This window comes from Prionailurus bengalensis, chromosome B2 (genome assembly GCF_016509475.1).
Source record: "Prionailurus bengalensis isolate Pbe53 chromosome B2, Fcat_Pben_1.1_paternal_pri, whole genome shotgun sequence".
NCBI classification, from domain to species: domain Eukaryota; kingdom Metazoa; phylum Chordata; class Mammalia; order Carnivora; family Felidae; genus Prionailurus; species Prionailurus bengalensis.
Genome location: NC_057349.1, coordinates 101,315,993 through 101,327,401, shown reverse-complemented (window position 1 = coordinate 101,327,401; position 11,409 = coordinate 101,315,993). Strand labels below are relative to the sequence as shown.

General features: G+C 37.1%; 1 pseudogene; it reads left to right on the top strand.

Moving 5' to 3' along the window:
* Window positions 1-1,047: 1,047 nt before the first annotated feature.
* On the top strand, window positions 1,048-10,355 carry LOC122490520 (annotated as a pseudogene).
* Window positions 10,356-11,409: the final 1,054 nt, after the last annotated feature.

Sequence of the window (11,409 nt, the reverse complement as noted above, 5' to 3'; positions counted from 1 at the left end):
GGGACAATGAAGACTAGTTAAAAGGGATGCTAATGTTAGAGTAGACATTGAGGCTCTAACAGGCTACCTGGAGGGCAGCAAGGAGGAAGTCATGGCCAGCCAGGCAAGGTCAGAGGCCTGTCCTGGTAGCACTCCACAAGAAGCTCAATCAAACCAGACAGGCCCAAGATGATGGATACTGTGACCAAATTAGGAAGAAAAAGCTTGAAACCCTGCTTATCACTCCAAATAATGAGTATTCTACCCCCTAGTTAACAATTGCAGATAAAAAGACAGAAACTCACGTCCCAGGGACGCAGCTGTCTCCCTCTCTTGAATTAGCCCACTCTCTTAGCTTGAAAGTGTACTTTTTGCTTTAATAAATTTTCCTGCTTATGTTACTCATCTGTGCTGTGTGTCTGTCCTTGAATTCCTTCTCTTCTTGAGACAAGACCAAGAATCTTCAGTGACTCTTCCGAGTCTGGCTGGGTTGACGCCCCGGGGCCCAGGTCTCCCAGTTCACCTGATGACACTAAGAGGATGAATCAGAAGACTTGATTTATATTTTTAATGTTTATTTATTTATTTTGAGAGATAGAGAACACGAGTGGGGGAGGGACAGAGAGAGAGAGAGAGAGAGAGAGAGAGAGAGAGAATCCCAAGCAGGTTCCATGCTGCCAGCACAGAGCCCAAGGTGGAGCTGGAACTCACAAACTGTGAAATCATGACCTGAGCCAAAATCAAGAGTCAGACGCTTAACCAACTATGCCACCCAGGCGTCCGACTTGATTTATATTTCTTGAAGCATGGGTGATACAGAAGACTGGTGTCTGTCCCAGAGCTGAAGAATTTAAAAGCCTGGAAGTGGGTAAAGTGGATAATGGTAGCCAAGAAGACGGCTTCAATGTGGGATATAATCTTTTCTATCAACAAGTCGATGTGCGTGTTTTTCCTCTGAACTAGGGAAAAGTGACCTTGTGTCATACCTCAGTCAGACAAAGGGACTTTGTCCAGGAAGTGTGGTAGAGACCCAGGTATAGACGGACAAACAAGAGTTGAAAATTGTCAATGGGAAAATGTCAGAGAACTACCAGTGAGCAGTCTTCAGTAATGGGAGAACCTCCAAAGAACCTACGCAGCCCACAACAGAAGGAAGAATCCATTGTACAACACTGGCCAAGCCAGACAGTGTTTCACCAGCTCACAACAGTCCCAGGAAAGTAAGGCCATTACTGCCCCTTACTTTCCCTTCTCTTCTTCGTTCCATCTTGGAGGAGTAATGGCATCTATACCTTGATTTTATGAACTGTGGGGGTAGAGGATCAGGGGCAGAAACACGAGGCAATAAAATAGAAAAGAAGTCTCCCATATCTCCTATTCCTAGCAGGCGCAAGCAGGGAGAGTGGTAGGGCCCCCAGAAGTAGAACTCATCAATATCGTTCTAGTTTCTTTTTCTAATTATGAAAGGCACAACTTCCAGACCCTTTCATTTACACGGGGCATGTGACTATGTGCAACTTTAGAAATGGGACTGGAAATGCCATGTGTCGCTTTCAAATGGTAGCAGCGAGAAGACTCTGTGTGACCCTTGCACAGCAGCAGTAAGGGGGTGCCATATCAAAATGGCAGCACCCCAAGATAGATGGCTTTTGTTGCTGAGTTACTGCAAAGAGGAGTTACTACTTTGGTCTGGAGAGGACTTAGGGTAAGTAAACAAACAAAAACAACCAAACAAACAAAAACCCAAAACTACTGGGGGTTTGTCTGTTACCACAGTATAACCTGATCCATCCTAATTAATACAAGGATGGAAGAGTTAACCTAGAATAAAATTTGGAGTTTCTATTACTACTTGGGACTGAACATACTAATTATTGGTCTAAAACTATTTTAGGGGTCAAAGAGCCTAGAGGGCTTTATTATCTCGGAGCTTCTTTGAGATTTCATCCAAGGGCAGGGAAAAACTAGCACACAGAGATTTGCAGAGCAGTTGGGAGACAAAAAAGCATATTGCTTTATTATTTCAGCCTCAAAATGCATGCTTCTATTAGGCTGATTATGGAAGGTTTCTGGAAATTCTCACTAGCCTAGATCAACCTATTTAAGAGATCACTCCATGTAACAAGGAAAATATTAGCGCATAGATTTTTAAAAACAGGTTCACTTCCTTTGAGCTTCAGATACGGATAAGGTTAATTCACAAAGGAATGGAAAGGACTACCACCCTCCAGGAGTTAAGATTTTACGCCTCTGAAAGATTTTTTATAACTTGAATAGGCTGTCATGCCATCAACTAATTAAAAAGACAATTTTCATTGCCTTAGATTACTGTTGGCCATCTCTGCCATGGCAGTTGGGATGGAACACCATCACTGCCTCAGCTATGCTATTTGAATATCCATACGCATTGTTTAATTGTGGTAGATGGCAAAAATGGCCACAATGCTCGGCTTTTGGTCTTCTCTGTCCCTTCAATCTGGCCTAGTCTTTTGAGTTGATTTGGACAACAGTCTGAGGTCGAAGGAACGGAGTTCAAGTCCTAAGCCTAGGCTTGGCCTGGCTTCTTGGAATGCTGGAGTTGCCATGTAAATAGGTCTAGGCTAGCCTGCCGGAGGGTGAGACGTGTGCAGCCTGATCACTTTTGTTGTCCCAGCTGGTGACCAGCCACCCTCCAGAGAGACCTCTGCCAGGCAGAACTTTAGGTGGCTGCCAACACATGTGGAATCCCAGCTACGACCAGACGAACTAGAAGAATAGAACTCCCCAGCTGAGACCTGTATGCAAGACCCACAAGATTATGAGCAGAGTAAATGGATGTTTTGATTCATTAACTTTTGGATGATCAGTGAAATGATAAAAGTGGTTGAAAAAATAAAGATGGAATACATATTGTTTGTAAGGAACTCTGCTAATTAATTACAAATGGTGACAGAAAGGAAAGGCTTATTATTATGGAACAAATGCCAGGTGTCTGCCTAAATAAATGCTACATTTAGGCAGAGAGGGTTAGGTTTTATGGCTGTGCATGTTTAGGTCTTGTATTAGTCAGCTTGGGCTGTCATAACAAAATACTATAGACTGAGTGGCTTCAACAACAGAAATTTATTTTCTCACAGCTCTGGAGGCTGGGAAACCTAGAGTCAAGGTGCCAGCTCAGTGGTTCCTGGTGAGAATGTTTCCTGGCTTGCAAAGGATCTTCTTTTCATTGTGCCCTCACATGACAGTGTCTCCTCATCTTATAAGGGCACAAGCCCCATAGGATGAAGGCCCCACCCTTATGATCTCACATAAATACCATCATCTCTGTCACATATATGTCTGTACACCCATGCATCTGCTTCTGGGCTCTCCATTTTATTTCATTAGTCTATCTCTGTACTCACACCACATTATCTTAATTATCCTAGCTCTGTAATTGGTCTTTTTGCAAGTAAAAGTAGTCTTTAAATCAAATCATATTTGATAAAGCAAATAGAAAATTAATTTTCAAAGTGCACACACACATCTTACTTGGCATTTTTATTATTTCCCTTCTCACATATTTTTATTTTTATATTTTAGAAATAAATTGTCAACTTGTAATATTATTTGAATAACAAAATAGAAACAGTTAGATAAAGTAAATGGCAAAGAATGTTTCAAGTCTATTAGATATTCCTACACTAAAGTTTTACTACGATGCATATACAAAGGCCTTTATACAAATTTTGTATTTTTCACTGTGCAAGGCTGAGGAAGTATTGCTGTTATACTGTTTTACATTTGAAGTGCTTTATATTTTCTTCATGAAACAATGCTTTAAAGTATACATATTAAAACATAAAAGTTACATGTTAAAACATAAAAGAATGAAAAACTCAATTCTAAGAATATTACTGGTGGACTACTAGTATATTTTTTCATAATTTATACTCCAGCCGAAGCCAACAGATATAGATCATTTGCTCCCCCTGACATCATGAAGATATTTTCCTGTGTTGATAATTTTGTCTTTTCCACTCAGATCTTTAATCAACCCAGACTTGATTTTATGTGTGTTGTAAAATAGTGTTTTGATTTGTTGTTCAGATGGATACATTTGATCTGAACAGTATTTTTGGAAGAGATTGTTCATCGTCCACCAATCTTTCAGGCCATCTCTGTCACATGTATGTCTGTATAACTATGATCTGCTTCTGGGCCCTCCATTTTATTTCATTAGTCTCTCTCTGTACCCACACAACATTACCTTAATTATCATAGCTGTGTAATGAGTTTTAATATCCAATAAAGCAAGTCTTTGCACTAATTTCTCTATTTCAACACTGTCTAGTTATACGCACCCTCTGACTTTACATATAAATTTTAGAATCAGCTTGTCAATTTCCATGGCAAGAACATGCTATGATTCTGACTGGAATCATTTGGGGGGAATAAATTAATATAATTTATCTTTTCACTTACATGTTGGTTAAAGTCTTTTAATAAATCTTAAAATTTTTCTCACAGAATTCTTGAACACATTCCGCCAGGTATGTTTTTACGTAGTTTGTATGCTTGGTGTTATTATAAATGTTACCTTTAAACTTTCTGTTTGTATTCTTACATTTATTACTGTAACTTAGGAACATAATTTATTTGACTATGCAGATTTTTATTTAGCAACTTCTCCTTACTCTTGTATTGATTGCAATAATTTATTTGTAAGTATTTTTGGTTATTCCTTTGCAAATGATTTGCAAATGAGTTTTTATTTCCTTATTCTTTCCAATCCTTACACACTTATTTCTTTTTCTTGTCATTCTGCACTAGTTAGAAACACTGGTAAAATATCAAATAAAAGAGGTATTGCTTGGAATCTTAGTCTTCTTTCTGAACTCAGAGGTAGAGCCTTCAGTGGGTTCTCACTGTGTATAAAGTTTACCATTGATTTAGAGTCATATTAAGGAAGTTCCCCTCTGTGTCTAATTTTTCAATAACATCAACATCAATGAATTAAGTGCTCTTTTTGTAATTGTTGAGGTATCTTATGATCTTTAATTTCATAATATGGCAAATTATATTAATTAACTTTTTCATATTGATACAACTTTATCCTCCTGAAGTAAAATCAACTTTGTCATCATAGATTATGCCACTTACACTTTATATATATGTTTTAAATGCTTTTTGCTAATCATATTACTTATGATTTTTGCATCTATGTTTCATAAATAAATTTTGCTCATGATTTTCTTTCTTTACTATCTTTGTTGCATTATGGTATTAAAATCACACTAGCCTCATAAGTAAGTTTTCAGTGCCCTGAAAAAGTTTGATTAAGATTGAAATAATTTGTTACTTGAACACTGGTTTGATTTGATAGAGACTCTGTGCTTGGGATTTTCTTAGTGGAAATATTTTTGACTACTGATTCAATTTTCTAGTAATTACAGGGCAATTCAGCCCTTCTAATTCTTCTTTAGGGACATTTGCTTATATATATTTTTTCCTGAAAAATGGTCATCCTAGTTGAATTTTTTAATTTATAGCATAAAATTTTTATAAAACTGTTACAAATATTAAAAATCTCAGAACTACCCAAATGAGTTATAACTTAGGTCCACACAAAAACTGCACATGGATATTTATAACAGCTTTACTTATGATTGCTAAAACTTGGAAGCATAACATGTCCTTCATTAGGTGAATGGATAACAAACTGTGGTGTATCCATGCAATGAGATATTTTTCAGCAATAAAAATAAATGAGCTATCAAGCCATGAGAAGACATGGAGAAAGCTTACATGCATGTTGGCAAGTGAACGAATTCAATCTGAAAAGGCTGCATACTGTATAATTTCTATTATAGAACATTCTGGAAAAGGTGAAACTATGAAGACAGTAAAATATCAGTGGTTGCCAGAGGTTGGGGGAGGCAGAGGTAAGGGTGTATAGAGAGCACAGGGGATTTTTAGGGCAGTGAAACTATCCTTCATGGTACTGTAATGTAGAGATATATATTACACATTTGTCAATACTCATAGAATACACAGAACAAAGAGTGAACTCTAAACTGTTAACTTCAGATAATGATGTATCAACATGGGCTCATCAATTGTAACAAATATTCACATTAATGCAAGGTTTAATAATAAGGAAAACTATGCTCAGGGGAGAGAATGGGTGTATGGGAATTCTCCATATTTTCTGCTCAGTTTTCTGTAAACTAAAACTAATAGAAAATAGTCTATCAACTTAAAAAATAAATAAATAAGTATTGTATTAATTTACCTCTTCTCATAAGACGTTTCCTAGTTCCTTTTACAATTGCATCAACCTTTAAACATATTTTTCCATTAGTATATTACATTTTTATAATGATGGAATCCACAGCTGTCTAAGTCTTGGACCTAGTTTCTTCTTTTACAAACTCTTTATGTACCATTGAAACACTACATTTTTTCCTAATTGACTTATTTTTATGGGTATATTACTTTGAGAGACAGTTTTAAGAAATGTTCTCATTAATGTTGATTTCCTTCCTGAATAACCATTTTTTAATTAGAGCTTTATTATTGTTGGCAAATTGCAATATTTTTCAAGGTCAATAACATTTGCTAAGCACCAGCTGCACCAACTCAGATAATTCTTAGCTTACCTCAGTGTATTTTTGCTTAAAATGGTCAATTTAATAAATTTATTTATTTACAGTAACACCGCTGGTCACATAAATCCATCAGAGCAGATATTCTGCAACTTTAGACAAGTTCCATAACCCTGATATATTAATATTTTCCCAATGATCATGGGCAACAGAAAATAACCAATTTAGGCAATTAAACAAAAGTATATGTCTCAGGACACCCTATTTCATGTTCTCTTTCCTTCTGAATGCAACCCATCTGCACAAAAATGAAAACTTATGTATATAGCCCTCTGGTTGCCTAAGAGAATCTGGTTTTGTTTTACTTGAGATGTTAGGTTAATATGATTTTCTTGAACTTCAGAATTCAATCCACCCTTTTCATTTTGGACAGAAATTTTCCCCTTAAATTACAAATGATCTACAAAGTTAAAGGAAGCCATAAGTTTGATTCTTTTGCATTGAGTTAAATAGCAAGTTGAAAATATCAGGCTTATTTTATGATATTCTCTGTAATTTAGCAGAAAATTCATATTCTGAGATTAGTTATAATTTTTTCTAGTATTTGATTCATATTTTTTCTTTTGTTTATTAAATTTGTGGGAACTACATGCATGAAAGTCACAGGGAAAAAAATCTATCTTAATACACACATTTTGAGGTTTAGTTTAGAATTCAAGTTCTTTTATTTAGGATACACTCAAAACGAATTAAATTATTCCTGCTTAAAATTCCAAAATATTATGAACTATAATACTAACAGGAAGAAATTATGAAAATAATCTTTTCTTCTTTGATAATGTACTCATGTCTTGGACTTCATTGTACATTTTCACCGATAGATCTTGGGCACAGAATTTCTATTTAGTTAGTCTGGAGCAGGCATTTTTTTAACTTTCTTGAATAAAAAAAGAAATGACTCATAGTTCGATACTTACCTTTTAAAAATGACCTCTGAGGTGCCTGGGTGGCTCAGTCAGCTCAGTGTCAGACTCTTGATTTCAGCTCAGGTCATGATCTCACAGTCCTGAGATTGAGCCCCCTGGTGGGGCTTCGGCTGAGAGTGTAGCCTGCTTCAGATTCTCTCCCTCCCTTCCACTCTGCCCCTCGAACCCTTTGTGAGGGCACTTGCACACATGCATGAGTGCACAGGCACATGCTGTCTCCCTCTCTCTCTCTCTCTCTCTCTCTTTCAAAAAAATTAATAAATAAAATAAATAAAAATGACCTCTGAAATTCAAATTCTATAAAAAATTCTAAAAATCAAATGTCTACACTAGGTCAGTTGATGAGAAAACAATTGTGGAATTACCATCATTGAATCTGTCAGGGTTAATCAAGGGGAGAATCCAAACCAAGTAGTTTAATTGAGGACATTAATACAGACTACTAGCTACAAAGGAGGAGGAAGGTCTACAAGACAATCAGGGAATGGTGAAGACACCCAGAATTTCACATCAGCAGCCAAAGATTAGTGTCAGACAAAAGTCATTGTATCTATCTATCTATCTCTATATATCTATATCTATATCTAATATATATACATATATATACATATATAAATATATATGTGTGTATATATATATACATATACATATATATGTATATATATGTATATGTGTATATATATATATATATATTGAGATAGGGAGGAGAAGAGAGAGAGGGAAAGAGAGGAGAAGCCCAAGCAGGCTCTGCACTGTCAGCACAGAGCCAGACACAGGGCTCAAACTCACTAACTGTGAGATCATGACCTGAGCCGAAATCAAGAGCCCGACACTTAACAGACTGAGCCACCCAGGTGCCTCAAAAGTTATTATAGAGTTGGAGAGACATCTAGAGTTGATGCTTCAAAGGCCCAAGAATACAGAGCATCTAGACAGAAGCTGGAACCACAGAGAAACAGCCACTCATGAAAGTAAGGCCCAGGTGGGGACTGGGATCATGGCAAGGAATGGCTCAACAGAAATTGTGGCCACAGAAATTGTGTGCTAGAAAGGGATGGAATTATGGAGACTCGGTCTATGCTAGATATATAGCCAAAAGCCAAGAAAAAAGGCAGTGAAGTAACCTGGCTTCTCTCCCTTAGTCCTCCACTTTTTCTATTTGGTCTCCCATTAGCCATATCTATCCAGAAAACAAATGGCAAAGGGGGTATGGAAAATCAAGTTTATGGAAATCAGGACCCTGAGACACTGAACAGAGGAGTAACAAATTAATCTTTTCTCAGAGTGAAATAGTCATGATCTGGGGGAATTTGACAGAATATCTAGAAGGACTAGGAAAAGATTAAGAAATGTAGGGTTAGGATATACATATGTATATGTATATGTACATGTATATGTATGCATATGTATAATGACTATCAGTAATGTAACAGACAAATATTTACAGTATTAGCGGTTATATTAATTTTTATGTCAAAGAAAAATTCTCAGGAATGTTTTTAAAACATATACAAGTTCTTGCATCAGTAGGAAATCTTGTTTTATGAAGTTCTTGGCAAATTTCTTACAAGGGCAACCTCTTATTGACTGCATGTGATGTGCCATCATGCACAGGGCTATACATGCACTTTCTTATTTCATATTCACAAGAACTCTATGAAGTAGACACTATTGTTGTCATTTTGCAGATGAAGGGAGAAAGACTAATTGTCTGAGGTCACAGTGGTGGTACGTGGGAGAATTTCTATTCAAAGCCCTGTTTCCTGATCTCCAAGCTCTGTCTTGGTCACCATGTAATTCTGCCCCAGTCAGTGCTGCTTGAATGAAGCTTCATTATGTGTTATTCATAATCACCTTTCTGAGCAGATGGCTCTCTCCCACTTCCACAAAGCTGGATCACAATAATGATGGTTAAAATTAAATAGGTGTTTTATATTCAACCCACACACAGAAGATGAAACCATTCCTGCTTACATGAGATTTTAAAGACTATCTATGTACAGTTTTATCTCTTTAATCATCTGTAACTACTCTGTTATTCTCTAAGATGGCTAAGGGGATAGATAGACTGAAGCAGAGAAGGAAAGCATTCATCTACAGGCAGGGACTAACCTTCACCCAAAGCAGCCTCCAAAGTTGCTTAGCTTCCAGGACCTTGCTGGTTTTGCCTTGCCAGTCCTAAAGTGGAAAAGCATTTGGTGGTCAACACTGACCCACATTGCTACCTTTCCCTGGTCAAAGGAGGCTTAGCTGATGACCATGTCCTCATCCTGCCCATCGGACACTATCAGTCAGTGATGGACCTTTCATTCAGCAAGATGGCGGAAGAGGTGGAGGAGTATAAGACTACACTGAGGCCTTTCTTTAAGAGTTGAAAGAAATAGTGTGTTTTATTTTAGAGAAATTATAAGAGCTATCACCTCCAGCTACAGGTCATTTTCGTGCCACTCAGCCACTGCTTTGAGAATGGCATTAAAGATGCCTTCGTTACCCAGGCAAAGGAACAACAAATAGAACCAGCTGTTGGAAATCCAGAGCACTCTGACATCAAGCCCATTGCACAACCGAGAGCAACATATATTTATGTTGAACTTGACAGAGGAGAGAAACTTCTCCACAGAATTAAAACAAAAATTTTTCCCTTGCAGTTGAGAAGGAAGGTGCTGGCCAGTGAAGCCATTCTTAATATCTCTGACTGGTCTGACTGGAGGCAGTGTCAGACAAGCAAGGTAAGAGGTGACCCTGGCTTATAGCTTCTGGAGAGACTTTGAGCCTTTTGACTTCATTCTGGATGACTAAGCAAAAGGAAAGCCACTTTATGAATTTCACAGGAAGTAGTAGCAACCTGTTTTTAAAGAAACTAGTTTCTCAGGAGACTCTCATGGAAACTGTCTGCAGCAAAAAGGCCTAATATTGAAATTTTTTTTGGAAAAAGTCACATTCTAGGTTGAAAACCTTATGTTAAAAGCCTGTCTGTTATCCAGCTACAAGTACAGATTGTGTTTATCAACATTAAAAATAAAATCAAGAAAAAAAACATTTAAATTATCAAATAAAATCCAAATGCTTTACCATGAAAAAAAATGCATCTGGAGTAGGGTTAACACAAATTCTGATATTTTTGCTTTATACTAAATTAGCAGGTATCTGGTTGACTATTTATTTATTATTAATTGCTGATACAGTGATACTGACAGGGTGTGTGTGTGTGTGTGCGTGTGTGTGCGTGTGCTGTAGGGAAGGGTGTAGCCTGCTATTCCAGAACTCTTTCTCAAAATTGAATAAGACAATGGCATTCTAGAACCTGATTTTTAATGGGTATCAGTACTCAGAAAAATAAAAGATACGCTATTTACTAACCAAATTTCATCCTTATATATTCCTTTACAATGCTACCCAGATGACAAACTGAACATGTTTCTTGAAAAAATGTCCCTGGGGGAAAAAAAGGAAGTAAAGAGAAGAACCTCACTCTTCAGTTGCACCCATTCGACATCATGAAAATCTGTGGGGCCAGCATGGCATTGGGTAAAGGGGACTTATCAAGGACTCAGGGGTCCCACCTGTGCTCCTCCTTAACTCTATGACCTTGGACATGTTACTTGGCTTCCTCTGATCACAGTCATTTCTCCACAGGGGGAAGCAACTACTTCCTGCTTTTCTACCTCAAACACAGGTGAGGTAGGGAAATGTAAGATGAGATGATTGATGTTAATATACTTTGCAAAGTAAAATGATATAGAAGTTTAAGTTATCATAAAAATTCTCCTGAGTTTTTCTATATTTGTCTAGATATATATACACACACTATAAATGTTTTTATATACAGACACACACACACACACACACACACACACACACACACACAGGCCTGAGAA